This window comes from Canis lupus, chromosome 33, assembly GCF_011100685.1.
Source record: "Canis lupus familiaris isolate Mischka breed German Shepherd chromosome 33, alternate assembly UU_Cfam_GSD_1.0, whole genome shotgun sequence".
Lineage (NCBI taxonomy): Eukaryota > Metazoa > Chordata > Mammalia > Carnivora > Canidae > Canis > Canis lupus.
In genome coordinates, this window is record NC_049254.1 from 19,979,760 (window position 1) to 19,998,200 (window position 18,441).

Sequence of the window (18,441 nt, forward strand, 5' to 3'; positions counted from 1 at the left end):
GTCTGGATATATCTCTGGTATTTTTGAAGTTTGATTATTAATTCTATGAATTACATGAGTGGCCCACGATATTTCTAATTCAATCTCCATATTTTTATCCACGCAAGTTCAAATCCGGTTCCTATCACCTGCAATAGCCAGTCCTGAGTAACACATGGAAATACACTTGTGCAAGTAATTGTTGTTAAATGAGGCTGTGTGAAGAGTGCTATAATAGATGTAAAAAGTATATGGGAGCAGAAGGGGGAAAGTGATTACATTTGACTGGGAATATCACAGATAGATAGTTACTGAGTTGGCCTTGACCTTTTTTGTTTTTTTGTTTTTTTTTTTTTTTTGCAGCTAAAGTTAGGGGAAGCCTATCTCAGAGTATATGATGTGGTTAAACACACAGATGGATGAGAATGTGTGGGGTCTTCAGATGTATGAGTTGCAGTAGGTCTGAAATATAGAGCCCATGGAACCAGGCATATGGTGGAACATAAACTTGTAAAGGTAGACTCTTACAAGACAGAATTTTCTGCAGCAAGCGTTTGAACTTTATTCTACAGAGTAGGTGAGTAGCATGCTCAGAGAAGCATTTTTGAAAGGTAATTTCGATGCAGTTTGAAGAATTAGCAGAGAGGATTAGGGATAGGTCAGTGGGGAGGCACTTGCTTTATCATTAGAAACCTAAAGGTGACACGCCCTGAATGGGTAGAAAGGGTGCCATGCTATTGATGTGATTCTAGTAGTTCCCATTCCTGTATCACTTCCTATGAGCCAGGCATTATGCTGAAGAGCTTTAAATACATTATCTCATTTCATTCTGACAATCATATAAGGCAGCTCTTATTATACCAATGTAGTAACTAATGATTTTTCACTTAGGACATATGGGTGAAACCTTTCCCATTTTTCCCAGGTGGCAACGTTAGGGATGGACATGTGTCTTAGGCCATCTGACATACTATTTTCTCCCCTCACCACAGCAAATGGTGAGGGACAGGTATATAACTCACTGTATTTATTTAGATAATTCCCACCAAAGTCACAGGACTAATTAGTGAAAGATTAATTTCATCTGCTTTTGATAAAGAATACAGAGTAATCTGAAATCATTTGTTAATTTTTTATCCCCGTGTTTACCAATGGTGGTTTTTTGTTTTTTTTTTTTTTTGTTTGTTTTTTTTTTAAGATTTTACTTATTTATTCATGAGAGACAGAGAGAGAGGCAGAGACACAGGCAGAGGGAGAAGCAGGCTCCACACAGGGAGCCCAACGTGGGACTCGATCCTGGGACTCCAGGATTACGTCCCGGGCTGAAGGCAGGCGCTAAAGTGCTGAGCCACCCAGGGATCCCCCCCAATGGTTTTTCTTTAAACATTTGTCCTAAGAAATATTCTGTGAGTGTTCTATTTTATAAATTACCTGGGAAAATCATCACATAGAAATCCCCCTCAGAACATATTAAAGGTTCTAGGAATCCAGTAGAGACATCTATTTGACTTTGTTTAATGCAGCTTTCTCAAAGATATGCAATAAAGTGCCCTTTTCACACATTTATTGATACTATCTACCACATTTTGGGAAATACAACTGTTTGGAATTCATCTCCCAAATTGTAATTAAACCATTCCAGATTTTAATAGTGGGATAAAGGCATAGCTCACCTATCTCCCAAATCTCGAAGCAGCATTTCTCAGTCTTTTTTTTCCCTCTAACACAAAGGTGCAGATCACGATCTGAAAACAAATTGTAACATGTAAGAGCCAGGGGCATGTTTTGGTCAATTTGGACTTATACAATCTCCTATAGCACTATTCCACTGCCTTCAGGAGACTCCAGAATTCATCGCTTGACAACTGTGGAGAACACAGTGTTGAACTTTGCTCATAATCATGCCGTAGACTACCAAACATGCACCTAACCAGATTTCTTAAGAAAATGAAGGGTTATTGAATGATGTGAGGTAAAAGTAAAGTTTATGTCCTCTGTAGCACAGTTAACTGAGAGTCTCATTTTAAAATTTGGAATGTGAAAATGGGCTTAAGGAGTAATTGAGAAAATGCCCAGCATGCCTGGCATAGTGCTGGGTGTGGTAAATATGGCAATAAAAAAATCCAATATTGTTTTCATGGAACATTCTTCTTGTAGCTTCAAGTGATATCTCTGAGAAACCTTCCATAAACTTATAAGGAAGGAAATTTGAGGTAAACTATAACATTTAATGGATACATAAAATGCAATGAAAGTGAGAAAAGAGAGATTAACATCATTCTTAAAAGAGAAGCATTATACAAGATCTAAAGGGTTCATAGGGAAGGTCATCAGCAGGGCACCTGTGACTAACATAGGATCTGACATAACAGTTATAATTACAAACATTTCTTAGGCATTTCAAATGCAAAGGAACTCTTCCCTCTCAGGAATCTTCACAGTGTTTTGGTGATGACAAACTGGTGTAATAAAAATAAAGACACACTGAAATGGAATTTTTACAATTGTGATCCTTAAACACTTAGCACTGCTGGAAAAAAAAAAACACAATACACTTTTACATACCCAAGCTATCTTATTTTAGCGCTGTTTTGCAAACAATTGAGAAGTCTTAACAATCAATCCATGTTAAAATTAGCTCACAACATGTGCTCTCTGAATGAATTACATTGAACATGCTCAGGGAATCCAAGATGATTTCAGTTTTCATTTAGGAAAACTCACAACTGGTGTTTCTCATCATCTTGTTTAGTAGCTTTTTTGCTTACCAGAAGGGTTGAGAATTATCAAACCTTCTAGAAGTCACCCACATGTCTTAAGAGATGATGATTTTGAAGCTGAAACAATATGGGGCGGGGGCAGAAGAGACAATGGACAGTGTTTGAAGGGCAGTATAATCTCTGTTCTGAAAGAGCTCACAATTTATTAGAGGTGAAACAATCATGTTTACAACTGAATACAATTAGGGGCATTGTGGAGTGAGAATGGAAACCATCCAGAGTTTTTTCTACAATAATCTGACTTTACTCTTTGCTTTCACCATCAATATTACATTATTATCCCTGTATAATGAAGAAAGTTTTTTCTCTGTACTTTCCTAGGTTCTCCAGTTGAGGCCCTGTAAATTATTACAAAATATATTAACAAGAGAAAACAAGTTTGTTTTGTATTTGCATTTCACTTACAAATGGGAGCACTCATGAGTAACTCAAAAGGATTGGTTAGAATTTGAGGTTAGGTATTGTCTTAAAAGAACAATGAATTTTTAGAGGAGTCACAACACAAAGATATTTGAGGTTCTAGGGGAAGCAAATTGTAGGAAGGTAAAATACATGGGAAATTAATGAAAGATAAGAGCTAGTTAGTAAAGTTCTATAGATGTCCTCTGGTGCCATTTCTGTACTATGAGTCTAGAGTTGTGTCTATTGACTAATTTCTGTCCTTCCTAAAGGAGAGTGGAGAGTAATACAAATTATTAAGATAAATAGGGGCAGGAAAGGAAGCTTTTTTTTTTTTTTTGTATCTGCTGCTTCTCCATTGCATTCAGCTCAAAATAATCCTTGTGCCAAAGTGCCATGTTTTATGATAGCACATTCTGCTCTTCGCCAAGATGCTCTTGTCCTGGAAGACAAAAGTTACAACTTTATTGTTCATTCAGGAATTTCCTGAAAGACCCATCAACTCTTTACTAGAAAACATCAAAGACCATATACACCTCAAGACCTCAGAACTCCTCACTTCAAAATACCTGTTTTGATGTGTCTATCAGTCCTAAACCACCATATGATGATTCTTACTCAATTCTAACCAGGCCTCTTCATTGAAGGACCTACTTTAAACCAGACTAAAATCTCAATAAATATCCTAGCTTCTCTCTTTCCTCTCTGAAATGCTACTAATACTGTCAAGACAGTTTTCTCCCTTATCAAAGTGAGATTTGTTTTATTAACAGATTGTCTTGGTAATATTTTGGATATTTGGGGGAGAATACATTAGAAAATCTTGAAGGCTTCAGGAGATCCGGTTGAAATGGGAATGCCTTAACACTCAGTTTTGACCTGAACACAGCTTTTCCCCATGGCCTTTCAAGCCTTTTCTGACCTCACCCTAAGGGTTGTCTCACAATGGATGGAACTTTAGTTTCTTTCCAGTGAACGCCCCAAATGTTCGAGTTTTTTTTAATTTTAGGAGTAAGAAACCCCTTTTAGGAATCTTTTGGATTATCTGATTATATTTGAAAAAAACTGTTGTCTGCGGTAGAAATCTGCCTTATAACCCGTAACACTATTTGTCTCCATTGGTGGTTTACATTTTGTTCTTTCCCTTCTCCTAAGATAGAGATCATTATTACCAGCTCCTTTACTACAGAAACCCAGACTGCTAGTGTTGGTGTCCACAGGGGAATATGAGGGCAAAGCAAAAGCCTGCTGGAGCAAAGAGTTGATGAAAACACATATGGAATGATGGGCCTCATCATTCACTCCTTTGCCCTGCCACTCCCTGGGGAGATTGTTTCCTTCCCATGCTATCCTATAAATGAAAAAGGTAAAAACTTGATATTCTTTCCTAAATGCATGATAGCAAATAGTGAATAAGAGTTGCTGGGTATGGTCGTGGAGAGTGGTTATGTCTTAGTCTACTCAGGCTGCTATAACAAATACAATAGATTAGGTAACTAAACAAATTTCTTACAGTTCTCATGCCTGTAAAGTCTGAGTTTAGGGTGCCAATGTGGTTGGGTTCTGGTGAGAACCCTTTTTTAGGCTTGTAGATGGCTGCTTTCTTGCTGTATCCTCAGTATGGCAGGGGTGGGGGCAGTGGGGTGGGATGGTGGCAAGCTATCTGATCTCTTATAAGGACATGAATCTCATCATGAAGACCCCACCCTCATGACTTATCTAAACCTAATTATCTCCCAAAGGCCTCATCTCTAAAAGCCATCACACTGGGAGCTAGGGTTTCAACATATGAATTGGCGGATAGTATATATAGTTCAGTCCATAGCAGGCTGTAATCAACAATAATTGTGCTCTTCTGGTTTCTCCTTCTCTAATCTATCCCTGCATCCTCCTTTATATCCCTAATGACTTCCAGCACAGTGATCTCACTGATGTAGTGATTAGGTCTCACTAGGTACTAGGTAGGTATAGCTACATAGTCTCGAACTTTGATGGCCACAAGCACTACGATGACTGGGATAGATTTTAAGAGAAGGGATGGGTCACTTAGCTAAAAGGTAAACCAAGAAGGAAAGAACTAGTTTCAGATGCTTAGAAAGGCACAGATAGTCGTCAGCTCTGAGAATGGGATGAGGAATGTTAAAGAAGATGCAGGATGTGTGATAGTTTCAGGGCGTCAGAAAGATTGAGAAATACGTCATTTTAGGTAACAGGTTTATCTGCTTAAAATTGTATAAAATTTAAGGCCTTTATTAAGGAAATGTTTCTAAAATGGATTGTACACTTTGCTGCCTTCTTAATTAAAGAAGGGTGAACATTATTTAACCTTTTCTTGATGACTCAAGGTCTTCATTGTGTGCATCAATGATTATTCTTCAGAGCAGTGATGCCCTCCAGGGCCATCAGGGTATACCAGGATCTCATTTCTACATTATTCTTTCTAGATTGCTGTGATATTTGAGTTTGTATCGACTCTTAATTGTCTTTATATTGCAGGCACTACGACATATACCTCTTCTCATCATTATCAATGTTTAGTATGTGATCAAGTAGGTCCTCTTGCTAATAAAAATGTGTTGCTTATAGTGTACTGTAGTCTTATAGACCATAAAGACAAACTTGCTTATAATTGTACACAAACTGAGAGTGATTAGGTTCTGATTGGAATGATAGAATAAAAGAGTATTCTGGCTCACGAGATTTAGTGGCAATGACTTTGATCCTTCCTATCCCCGCCCCCCATATACCAACCCCACTCCAGGTAAGGTAAAGAAAAAAAAATAACTGATGTTATGTTCATGATAGGTGAGATTCTCTTGAAATAGCATAAGCACTATTTTCAGTTTTTTAAAGATATGATGGCCATCCTGCAAGATGAACACTTGCTCTGCCACTTTGTGCTGTGCAGGGTTTTCTGCACCAGCTTGCGTAAGAGCCCAGCATTTCTTTGCTTGGACTGTTAGCCTAAGTTTCCATTTTAGTCTCTGATTTAAAAAAAAAAAAAAAAAAGTAAAAATGATAGCAAATGTATTAATTTGGCACCATTATTAGCACTTCAATGACTATTCCTCCCTTTTTCGAGTCGCTTCAGTTTCCAGGGTACGTTGTATGTTTTCCTCGATTTTTGTTTTGTTTTTGGTTTTTTTGTTTTTTTGTTTTACCACCACCTTCTGTGGCAGAACTGCCCACAACCTGGCACGCACTCAGGGCCATTTATTCCCCAACAGACAGGCTGTACAGATTCTCTTAAGCTCAATGTCTCTGAGATCCTTCCTGAATGTCAATGAGGAACCATTGCAAGCAGTTGTAGCAATTGTCTCCCTCGGAAGTAACAGATATGCTCATTAAAAAATTGCTGAGGACAAGGGCACAAACCTTGAAAGCCTCCATCAAAAATAAATACATAAAATTATTGTGCATACTTGTTTAGAAACCTCTGGGGAATTCTCAACAAATGAATGACTATCTCACAGCAGCCTAGCTGCATTCTTTGTAATATCTTAAATAATCTTTAGGTCATAAAAAGCAAGGAACATTTATTTGCAAGAAGGAAAGCCATTTTTACTTTTGCTTTTTCAGTTCACCCTCTCACCCTGCGCTTCTGCAATGCAGCACATTTGTTGAGCTTATGATTGCCTTCTCTTGTGTGAAAGGCTTTTTTCCCCCCCATTTTAAATCTGTATGTGTGAACACAAGAGGAGCCCTGTATCTTGCACTAAGGCTGCTTGCTATGTTCAAAATCTTATTCATCTGCAGTAGCTTTTATACAGTCAACACATTTCCTGAGCTCCTAATGCTGGTTCAGGCACTGTTGTAGATGATGGGGCTTCAGCAGCAAACCAGAGATGAAGGCTACAGGCTGGAAAAGGCCAATAGGTTCTCCTGACCTGTACTGTATGGGTTAGTTTACAGATACCTTCAGACATGTGGTAGTAGTATTCCTAACAGATAGGAATACCAAGCATCAAAATAGATGCTTGATTTTTTTTTTTTTCCTCCAGTTTCACATTGGTATAGGAGAACCATTGGGGGAATGGAAGAGTTTAAGATTGTACTTCCTTCAATGGGTGTCAGGACTTTTTTCTGGCTCCTTTATGGATTTGCACTAATGAGGCTTTAAATGTGCTAAGATGGTGCTGGTTGTGGTAGACAGGTCATCAGAGTCAGCAGACCAGAGTGAAGCCCCAGATTTGGAAGACTGCTTGATTTGGGGCAAAGATTGCAGGCTTTGGGGTCAGACATTTTATTTGCATCCAGGCTCTCTGACTTCCTAGCTGGTTGACCAGATTACTTAATCATTCTGAATTTTTTTATCCTCTTCTACAAGATGAATATTATAATATTTAGTAGATAATGAGTATTAAATGAGATTTATATAATGGATCTCATTCTAGCTAATATTTCTTGACTAGCTGGTTTGTGTGTGTGGGAGGGCAGTGTGTACTTTGAAATTCTTTTAATATCTCTGAGGATTAACATGGTGGCTAGGTATTTCTTCCAGCATTGTCAGTCTGTGACTATGGCAGCATAGTCTACGATGTATTTAGATGAGTTGCCTGTTGCATGAACTGAGTGGTTTAGGTGTGCCATCTCAGAATTGATTCGTCCCATGGAAATCCAGTAAGTTTGTACTATTTAGGTTGAGTAAAAATTGACTAAAGATTACAGGAAATGTGGTATGTACTGTTTAGTAAAATTGTTGGTTTTAGTCATGATAAAATACTGTGCTAGCATAACTCTGGTGAGTCTCTTCCTCCTTCCTACAACGCATGATCCTGTTCTGGGGAATAGTGGTCAAAATAAATCTAGTCATTTCAACTGGAATGTGAGATTACATATGGTTTATCATTGTTAAATTGAAGTCACCGGATTTAGAATTTGAAAAAGACAAGTGTAAGTAACAGCATGGATTGGATTACTTAAAAATTTTAAATGGTTACAAATAATCAGTGGATGTACTTACGCTTAAGCCAACAGGGTGCTCATTTAGTAATTTAAGATATCAATACCCTGTTTATTGGGGGGGGGGAATGTTTCTCTCATCCTCTTGCTTTAAAATACATGAAAACTTAAACTATTACTTTGTGAGGGAGGAAAACACTTATGAAATCTTGTAGTTATGTGTGTGACTATTTTGAGACCAACACAAGGTTCAAGAAGACAGGGAGCAAATTGGGATGTCATTCAAGGGGTACTCCTGAATGAAGGATTCCGAGTGACACGAAGGGAGAGTGGCAGATGGAGGAGAGTGATTCGCCTCTCCCTTTCCCTGACTGGTTATGCCTGATAGAAAAGACCTGGGTATGTTTACAGCAATGAGTAAGGAGTGAAGGAGATGAATCAGTTCAGGTTAGAGCAGTTGTTCTCAACCTTTACCATATCAGCTGGTTGAGAAAGGGGAAAATGTTGCTGAGGTGTTTTGGAGCTGGCTTATTTTAGTTCATGGGAGTAGATTGTTAAATTTTTAGGAATCTTGTGATAATCACTTCTTGTTTTTACTGCATTTTACTTTATGATGTATTTACTGTATTGGGTATGTTGGAAATGCTCTCTGAATAGTGTGTTCCTGTGCATTTTTCCCAACTCTGAATTCAATGATATCACATTGGTAACTTGGAATTGGCCATGGTAGTATTTACACTATGAAAATTGGCAAATGCTTTATAACAGAGCTTTTTTTTTTTTCCCCCATAAAGCTGGTTTGCAAACACTTGCTAGCATACCACTGGATAGGAGTTAGAATGAAATTAGACATGGTTGGATAGAATTTAGAAAAACACGTTGGGAAAAATTTCAAATATACACAAAAATGGAATAATATTAAGAATACTCATATACCTATTTTCTAACTTTAAATAAGTATTAATATATTGTCTGAAGTATTATAAATCAAATCCCAGGTATCTCATGGTTTTTTTTTTTTTAATCTAAAAACTGCCACATATCTCTCTAATGTGTAGGAACTTAAAGATATAATCACAATTTTATTATACTAAGTAATATTAACAACGATATCATGATATTCTTTAATACCAGTCCATATTCAAATTCTTTGACTATTTCAAAGATGTGTTTCTAGAGGTGGTTTGTTTGAATCAGGAACCAAACAACTGAACTAGTCTTTTTAATAACTGGAAGAGACCAGAAAGCTATAAAATCTGTCTGAGATGTCATTAAAGAGCAGGAAAGGAAGATTTGACAGAACGTAGTTCAAAGTAAGGATTAGAGAAAAATAAAACTGTTTCATGTTTATGCCCTGCTGAGATCAGACTCCTCAATAAACTGGTTATACAAAAAAAGCACACAATATATTCGGTGCCCTTAAAAAGCTCATGTTTTAGGGCAGTAGTGGATATTTAACTTTTTTAACCAGGTCATAGACACCTTTGAGAGCTGATGAAAGTCATTTGCATGTGCGGACCCACATTTACACACAGAATTATGCATGCTATTTGAAGGCACATGGAGCCCTCCGCCCCAAAAAAAACACATCCTGGAGCCAGTGGAACCAGAGTTAAAACCTAGGGTTGGGGAAAGCAGGTAGGAGGAAGGCATGTTAATGAATAATTACAATCGATAGCAATAATATTAGAGCCTAACATGTTCCAAGTGCTCTTGGAACATGGAGCAAAAAGAGGGGCTAATTCCTTTTAAGGCACAGGAAAATTGACATTGGAAGTCGAGTTTGACATTTTGAGTAAGAGTTTCTCAATCAGAGATGGTAATTAAGGCTGGCATGCTGAAGGTGGCGGTGACAAGAGATGATGCTGAACAGACAGCTTAGCGAGGGGTCAAGAATCACACAGAGCTGTATGAAGGAATTAGGGTTTCAGTTGGTTTGTCATTGCAGAATTTTAAACTGGGGAGCAACACGACAGATTGCATATGGGAAAGTTCAGAGCAGCAATGGTGTAGGCGGGGGATTCCAGTTGGAGACTGAAGGCAATGGCGCCTAGTAGCAACTATCATAATAGTTGGAGTTAAAGATGAGAGGGTTTGGACTATGGCACAATCAATGGGGTCAGAAAAGAAGGAAGGATTTTAGGAAGTATTTAGGAGAATCAAGTGTGTGTTGCGGGGGTGGGGAGGTGTGCATATGCATACTCACACTCTAGCAAAGATTCCTAGCTTTTAGGCTCTAGTAGAGAAGGTAATGCTATTTACTGAAATAAAGAATATGGGGTGCATAGCTGTGGTCTAGGAGAGAGAGGGGACAGAAAAAGGCCATGGGTTTGGAACATGTTGGATTTAAGATATCTATGAAATAAACAGGAAGAGCCTCCTATAAGGAACTAGAAAGCAAAGATCTCCTCTAGGACCTGGGCCAATGCTTTTAGGTCCAGAATGAGTGAACAGGCTTAGTCCAGTTTGGGTATCATATCTGGTTTGAAATTGTTTAGGGTCTGAGATAGACCCTGATTAGTTATGGGACCCAGTGAACCAATGGGCTTCTCCATGACCAAAATTTTATCCTCCATAACTTTGCCCAAGCTGCACTTGTATTAAAACAAAACAAAAACAAAACACCCCACAAAACTATTAATCACATTAATTCTCTTTTTTCTTCTTCAATCCAGTTTCATCTCCAAATAGCAGATCTTTCCAAATATAAATCTGGTCATATTCACTGCCTGCTTAAAACCTTTAAATGGTTCTTCATTGCCCAGGACAAATCTCAAACTCCTCCTTACCCTCCCCTACTTATTATGAGGATGATTACTTTTTTTTCATGTGGTTAGTAATTCTTCCAGGGAACCTTTTCTAACCCTTCAGGGCCAGGTCTTAATGGAAAGTATTGTAGATAAATTACAAGTTGATTTACATTTCCTTCTACTAAGCAACTTGTTTTCAGTGATTGCAGTCGCTGATTTAGAAGAAGGTGGTACTGTGAAGTAGAATTGAAGTCCTACTCTGTGCTGGGCAGTTTGAAAGGGGTTGAAATTACAATGGTGAGGCAACTGAAGTATAACCTCCAAACCGCATTGTATAGATTATGTATTGTGCCTTCAAGAAATTAACATACTAAACTTAGTGTTTAGGCATAGGATAATCATATTCCTGGCCATTTTTTCCTGGGTTGATCATAGAATTTTTTGTGGCTTTACAATTGGATGCTTTTTGTTGGCCAGTTTCTGCCCTCTACTGACTCCCAGCAAGATTATTCTTTAAGAAAATCAAGTTGAGGACAGGTTATTCAAGAATAAGAAATGAGACTCTAAATTAAGAGTGTAAGATGAAGGTGAGAAAGAAGGCATAGAAGCTGGGTGAGAGAGAAACACACAACGTGTAATTTTTACTTGGAAAGGCAGCAAATGAAATGAGCAAAAGAATAGGCTCTTTTGAGTCACGTTAAACTCTGTGCTGTGCTATGTAAACACATCATGAGAAAAGTGTTAATCCAATGCTAAGCACACTATGAAAATCTGTCAGTCCAAAACTATTTTCCATTTTCAAAGGACTAGAGCTTTTGCATTTCTTGGAAGCATTGATCAGTTAAGTGCAGGTCGATCAAGGCTTTTGTGTTTGCATTTAAATGTTAATCAATCACATTTTATTAAAAATTTAAGGCAAGAGTGAGAATGGAAAAATGTATGGGTCTGTGTTTATGACAAAGAAGTCAAATTGAGATCCATTCTGAAATGACTTGAGAATTTCATAATGTGTAGAATATTAGGGACCCATCTGGACAACAGATACTGGTAGAAGTAATGATGGGCAGGGGTTGGGGCTGAGACTAATGAACATTTATTGATGATCTCTACTCTGTAAGATGAGAAACAAAAAGTGCCTTCTGTGATGTCTGGACAAATGAACAGTGCATCCAAGCATCCCATTAATCATTCCATACATAGGTATAGTAATAATTATTATTTTAAGCGTTTTGAATTCACTATTTAAAAAGATATCTTTTTTATTGTGGTAACCTATATATAACATAAAATTTACCATTTTAGCCATTTTAAGTGTATGGTTCTGTGTCATTAAGCACATTCATGTTGTTCTGTGACCACCACCACCACCACCATCCATCTCTAGAATTTTTACCTTTCCAAACTGAAACCCCATATTCATTATATGATAACTCTCCATTGCTCCCTCTCCTGAACCCCTGGAAACTACCATTTTCTTTTCTATCTCTGAATTTGGCTACTCTAAGTATCTCTTATAAGTAGAATTTTACAGTATTTTTTTTGTGACTAGCTTATTTCACTTACAAGGTCATCAGGATTGATCCATGTGTAGCATGTGTCAGAATTTCCTTTTTAAGGCCAAATAATATTCCATTGTAGGTATGTACCATATTTTTGTATATTCTTTCATTTGTCAATAGATCCTTCAATTGTATTCATCTTTTGGTTATGGTGAATAATGCTATGAACATGCATATACAAAACATCCGTTCAATCCCTGCTTCTGTTTCTTTGAGCTATATACCCAGAAGTGGAATTACTGGATTGCCTGGTAATTCTGTGTTTAATTATGCGAGAAACTACCATACTGTTCTCCACAGTGGCCAAAACATTTTATATTCCAATCAGTAATGTGCAAGTGTTCCAAAATAACCATATTTTAAAAACTGAAAATTAATAGGAAAAACACTAAAAAATGTTGAAAAGGAAAGCTGGGGAACAAAAAGCCAAGTGCAAGAAGGTTAACTTATTCTCCCTTTTTAATTCTCTAAACCAGAAGAACTTCCCAACTGAGGAGCTTCAAATATACTCTGATGTGGGTCCCCTGAGCTCTTGGGAGGGGTAGGCTATGGATGATGAGGTCCTGGGACAACAAGCAAGGCTTGGAGCTAACAGCTGGGAGTCTGGAGCAGCCTCCCCTATTTACTACAATGTGCCTTATGAACCTAATTATTTTCTCTGTAGGATAGTATTTGAAAAAAGTTAGGAAACAGTGCTCTAAACTGTAGGGGTAAAACCAGGATTCAAATCAGGAAGAGATGTAGAAGCATAAAACAAAATATTCAACAACCATATTTATTGAGCACCTTCTGTGTTCCAGAGCCTAGGTTAGACTGTGGGGATACCTCGTGGATACTGTGGGGTAAATAAGGTGGAGTAATTATACTTTGACAATGACAGTAAAGAAGCAATGACCGCATAACTTCTAAAGTAATCTGCTGAGGAATGAGGGAACTACAAGTTTCTTTATATATCCCCCAACCAACAGCCCCTGTCTATTCAGGTCTTGAGATATGGAAAGAGAGTTCTCTGAAGTCTCATTTTCCCTACCATGGGAGGCCAAATATAATACCTGCTTCTCATTTTGTGGGATGGTAGCTTGGACATGTCAGGAGGCAAATGAACTGTCTGGACTGAATAGAGCTACTTGTTAAAAATCTTGGAAGTGTTTGATGGATAAGATGTCAGGTCTTAAGAAAATAATTTTCATTACAACAGAGAATTGTGAAAACTCAAGCTCTCCTTGAGGACTTCTCACATCTGGGCTCTAGACTCTGCACCCTGGGTTTAATTCTTATGAGAGCACTGATAACATAGTACTGTGGTTGTCTGGCTATTTACTGAACTCTTGCATTTGTCTCTAAGTGTCATGGAGACAGGAATCCTATCCAGAAATATCTGTTGGATGAATAAGTAAGTGATCAGAGCTACAAAGTAATTAGAACCATTGGCATGAAGTAGTCAAGATACCTACAATCACTTAAATTGGTTTTGGAAAATAGTTTCCATTGTTGGAAATTCTGAAGCTACAGAATGGTCGTATGTTGCTACCACAGTTCTTCCACTGTGGCTCAATAGTTTCCAAAATGTCCTCTTGGGTCTCTATCCTAAAGTCTTCCCCGTTCTATTCCCCAAGCAATTAATATATGATTGAATGTCTCTATAGGTTGCAATCATTTGAATTCATTGTGTTATTGCATTTTTTTTTTGCTAAATGGTTATAATACAGCATATAACACACAAAAATCATTCCATACTGTATCTCAAATAAATTTAAGAGACCATAATTACCCAATCATTTCTATTTTCTGTCCAATTTTGTTATATTATACATATCTTTGATTTGAGGCGGAAGGATAAGGCAGTTTCATTGTAGCTTTCCCCTTTTTAACCAGAAGAAAGATCCTTTCTAATTAGTCAATGAAGGGTATCCCAGAAGAATTGAGAAAATAATGGAATGAGGACTATGGTTAAAAGTGCTCAGGTGGTAGGGATTTTGATCTCAAGTATTGTAAAAGTATACACATACTGATGGGAAGAGGAGAAGTAATACCCTTTAAACTCCAAACAGCAGTATTCCAATCTGGCTGAAATTCTAGGAAGTGCTGGAAATCCCCAAAGCAAAGTGCCAGATGTCATTTTTGGATCCTGACTATGTGGGCTTGGTTGCTAAGAAGATGATGCCTTCTCCCCTTTGCCACACTCATCTGACGCCCGAGCGACAGGGAGTTAATGTAAGCAGAACAGGGATCTAACAATGTCAACTGTGCTGACATCATTCTAGCTGTGTGGGGCTGATGGGAATTTAGAATATCAAACATCATATCAAGGGCAGTGACCAGGTGTGAGTCATTTCCCTGGAGAAGCAGGAGAGAGGAAGACAGGGCAGGATTATCTCATGCTGACACACACAGCCTTTCAGTCCGAGCTGTTTGACTGGCTTATTTAAAAGCAGCAAAACATTGTGTTCTCTCTCTTTTTTTTTTTTCTACCGGAAATATTTTGTATTCCAGTTCTGTGTGTGTCAGTATAGATTTGAGTGTTTCAACCTCATACTATATCAAAATGCACATTCTTTAGGATCATTAACTTCTTATTATATAAATCCAATATGAAAACAACTCAAAGAATTTTGTTTTCCTCTATTTTCCCTTCAGGTATCACCTGGTGAACTGTTTAGATATCACTGAATTGAAAAGATGCTGAACAAAAGAGAATGCTATAGGGCTGATGACATTGTTTTGCGATTGCTAAATGAGTACAGCCTTTCAGTATTCTAGGAGAGTATAGTGCTTGGTGCAGGGGGAAGAGATGCATGGTAAATAGTTGTTAGATGAACAATATAAAAATCCTGTAAGTTTGTGAGTGTGGATGTCCATATATAGGCTCTCACCTACTTTATGGCACTAATTATCAGTTGTTTTTAAGGGATAATACACAGTGAATCTGAATACAGTAGTCATTTTGGTGTTAATGAAGATACTGGTTTCGTAAAGCCTTTGTCCATTTGGAATGATTGTGCTAGGGCAATTAAGTCAGAAAGGAGTATACATCAAAGCAGCCAAAAGACCTTCTGCTTCCAAAGATTTAGTATTTAATAGTAATGCAAGAGGTTTAATGAATTGTATGGTCTCCAAAATAATTCCAATATGTCTTGTTACTCTGTGGAGTACTAATTTATCTAGGTCTTATGTCAGCCATAAAACAAGGAACTAAAGAACAATAATCGTTATCTTGTACTCCATATTTAAAAAAAAGAAAATAGCATTTATTATCCCATTTGCTGGGAATATTTAGTAAAATGGCATATGCATGACAGATTGTGAAACATATTGGAATTGATGTGTATCAGTTGTGATTGATATGGATTGGACAGCACAAACAGAATAGAGTGTTTTAGATCAATCTATAGGGTAGTACTAGTATAATACAGATGGTGTTGGAGGCAGTAGGAACGAAGAATGTGAAAAGGGGAGGGGTGACTTCTTTAGAATATGTAGAATGACATGAAGAATTCCAGGTTGTTATAAGATAATAAATAAGTTGATAAGAGAGATGAAAGGACGTTAGTATGTTCCTAGAAGGCATCTTAAATGTCTGAAGCAGATGTTGAGAAATGTAGAACAAATTTACATTTCATTTCCTCTCCTTTGAAAGTTACTTGGTAAGAGATTTCTCTGTCTCCAATCACAATTTCTAATATAGGGATATTGAGATTCAGACAATGGTTGATAGTGTTTGATATTGAGTTTGTGCACCCTAAACAAGTGGTTCTCAAACTGACTCTTAGGATCCTCTTAAAAAAAAAAAAATTCCCAGGGGAATATCTTCACATGCCTGAAGAGTTGACTTCATAATATTTCCTAGATATAAGTTCTATTAAAGTCCTCTCATGTTTTCTCCTTCTACTTCTTGAAGAGCCTACTTAAAAGTTATGGGTCACTTCTAGGATGACCTGATGTGCTCTTATGAGACCCTCTAGGAAGGAAGTGGAAAGGGTAAAAAAAGATGTGAAATAATTATTGAGACAGATTATTACTTCAAGAGAGAGCATGTGGTTAACATTATTTTATAAACAATGGGGACTATAGCAAATCATCTCCTTGTGTATCCCACAGAGAGAAAATAGCAGCCCTTATCACCAATGGACAGAAAAATACTGCATCCTGTCTCCCTTCAGGGGATCAACCTTAATACTCAGCCTGAGATGTAAAGGAACAATTTAGAAGCTCCATGGGGGCAATTTTCATAACTACTCAGCAAATTCCTCTTCTCAGGTTTAGTTTGGGAGATGTGATCGGTGGTCATGCCTACATTTCTCTTAAAGAAAAGCATAGTTGTTTCTCTCTTCAGACAAGCACATAAAGAAAACTCCTATACAGTTCTGCCACAATAGGCTACTGAATTGGATCGGTTGTAAGAAAAGAGTATGGATGCTTGAAAATTTCTTGACTTTAACATGCAGAATTGAGATCATGACAATTATAAGCAATGTAGTCTGTTTCTTTTTTGACCAGAAGGTTTTAACACTATTATCAGCCTCCTTCTAGGTCCTTTATGCTAGAATTGTATAATCAAGGATTATTGTTAGAGTTGGGCTTACATACTTATCTTGGAAAAAACTACTACTTATGAGATTTGGAGGGTGAATATGAACATAAATGGGAGGGAAATTTACTATTTACAGATTAAAATTTCTGTCACAAATGGAGCTCAAAATACAAGTTTTTATTTTAAAAAATAAATTTATTTATTTATTTACTTATTTATTTATTTAATCTTATTTTTAGTTTAAGAGTTTCCCTCTTTCCTCCTCACAATCCAGAGCAGTAAAACAGTGCTGCCAATCTCAACCTCAGGCTTTCATATCTGAGTTTAAGAGAGAAGTTCCATTTCTTTCTATCTCCCAGGCAGCCAATGGGAAGCAGGAAGGAGTCAGGGGACTGCATGCCCAATTGTTTAGAAACAAGACCTGAAGGGGACAGAACACTTCTCAGACTCCATTGGTCTGAGTTAGTAACATTGGACATACTCATCTTCACCTACAATGAAGACTAAGGTCTTTAATTAGGTAATCATGTACCGAGGTAAAACTATTGCTAGAGAAGAAAGGGAGAAGCAGATATTAGGGACAACTACCAAGGCCTTATTGCCAAGCCCCTAGGAGATCTGGGTTTGGAAGATGCAGAGAGATAGCAATACACTCTACTATAGTGCCCTTCAAGGCATCTTTATAACCTGGAAGAATCACTGTAACCTAAACGAGAGTAGTAGGTTTATGCTTGTTGCAGTATCAAGGTACACCTATATAGGGAGGTGATAATATGTGATACCAGGAGGAATTGTTTTACCTGGTGACTATTGAATGATTCCAAAACATCTCCCCAAAACTCCTTCAGAAGTCTAAGAAGGTACATAAATGTTCTCAAGAGATGCTAACAAAGCCTAAGCTTTAGCCATAGAATAACTGGAATGGCCAGTAGACTTGGAAGCTGCGTAATGAGGAGAAGGGAGACTTGGGAATGTTAATATGAGTGGTTGATAGACAGAAATGTGTAATGTGGAAGTGAAAAGGCTTGGGGAATATTGATCTACACCCTGTGGAATGGGGAGCCCTCCAAAAGCAAGAAAACTAGAAGTTAGTAATATCCCAAGCTATAGGAGCAGGATGAAGAACTAACAGAGATTCTTTCCAATACAAAAATCACCATTAAAAAAAAATAATAAAAATTTAAAAAAAAAATCACCATAAAAGGAGAAAGGACCTGTCAGTCTCCCTAGGGGAAATTATAGTTGGTTTTTATAGAAACTACTTGGTGAAGGGCGGTGATGACTTCCTATCTGCAGCCTGTTGATCAGAGTTCTAGAAATACCAGACCTTCAGTAATGGAGATTTCTGGAATATAATCCGTAAAGAAGATAATCAGTAAAGAAAGTAATACCAGAAAGGGGTTTCTAATTGTATAATTCTTTAGAAAAGGCTAAGTGGAGCCATGTTATTAGCTAATATGACTCATTCCGTAGAAATCCCACAGTTGCTCAGGAAATTGTCCTACATTCTGTATAATTGAAAGAGCTTATAGGATTTGCCA

General features: G+C 37.5%; 1 long non-coding RNA gene across 1 annotated transcript in view; it reads right to left on the bottom strand.

Moving 5' to 3' along the window:
* Positions 1-2,600: 2,600 nt before the first annotated feature.
* The window catches only part of LOC111093796, a 33,135-nt gene continuing 17,294 nt past the window's right edge, over positions 2,601-18,441 (bottom strand). Inside the window, exon 3 of the long non-coding RNA XR_005383345.1 lies at positions 2,601-3,600. This is a non-coding gene — a long non-coding RNA (uncharacterized LOC111093796). The remainder of the gene's footprint in view (positions 3,601-18,441) is intronic.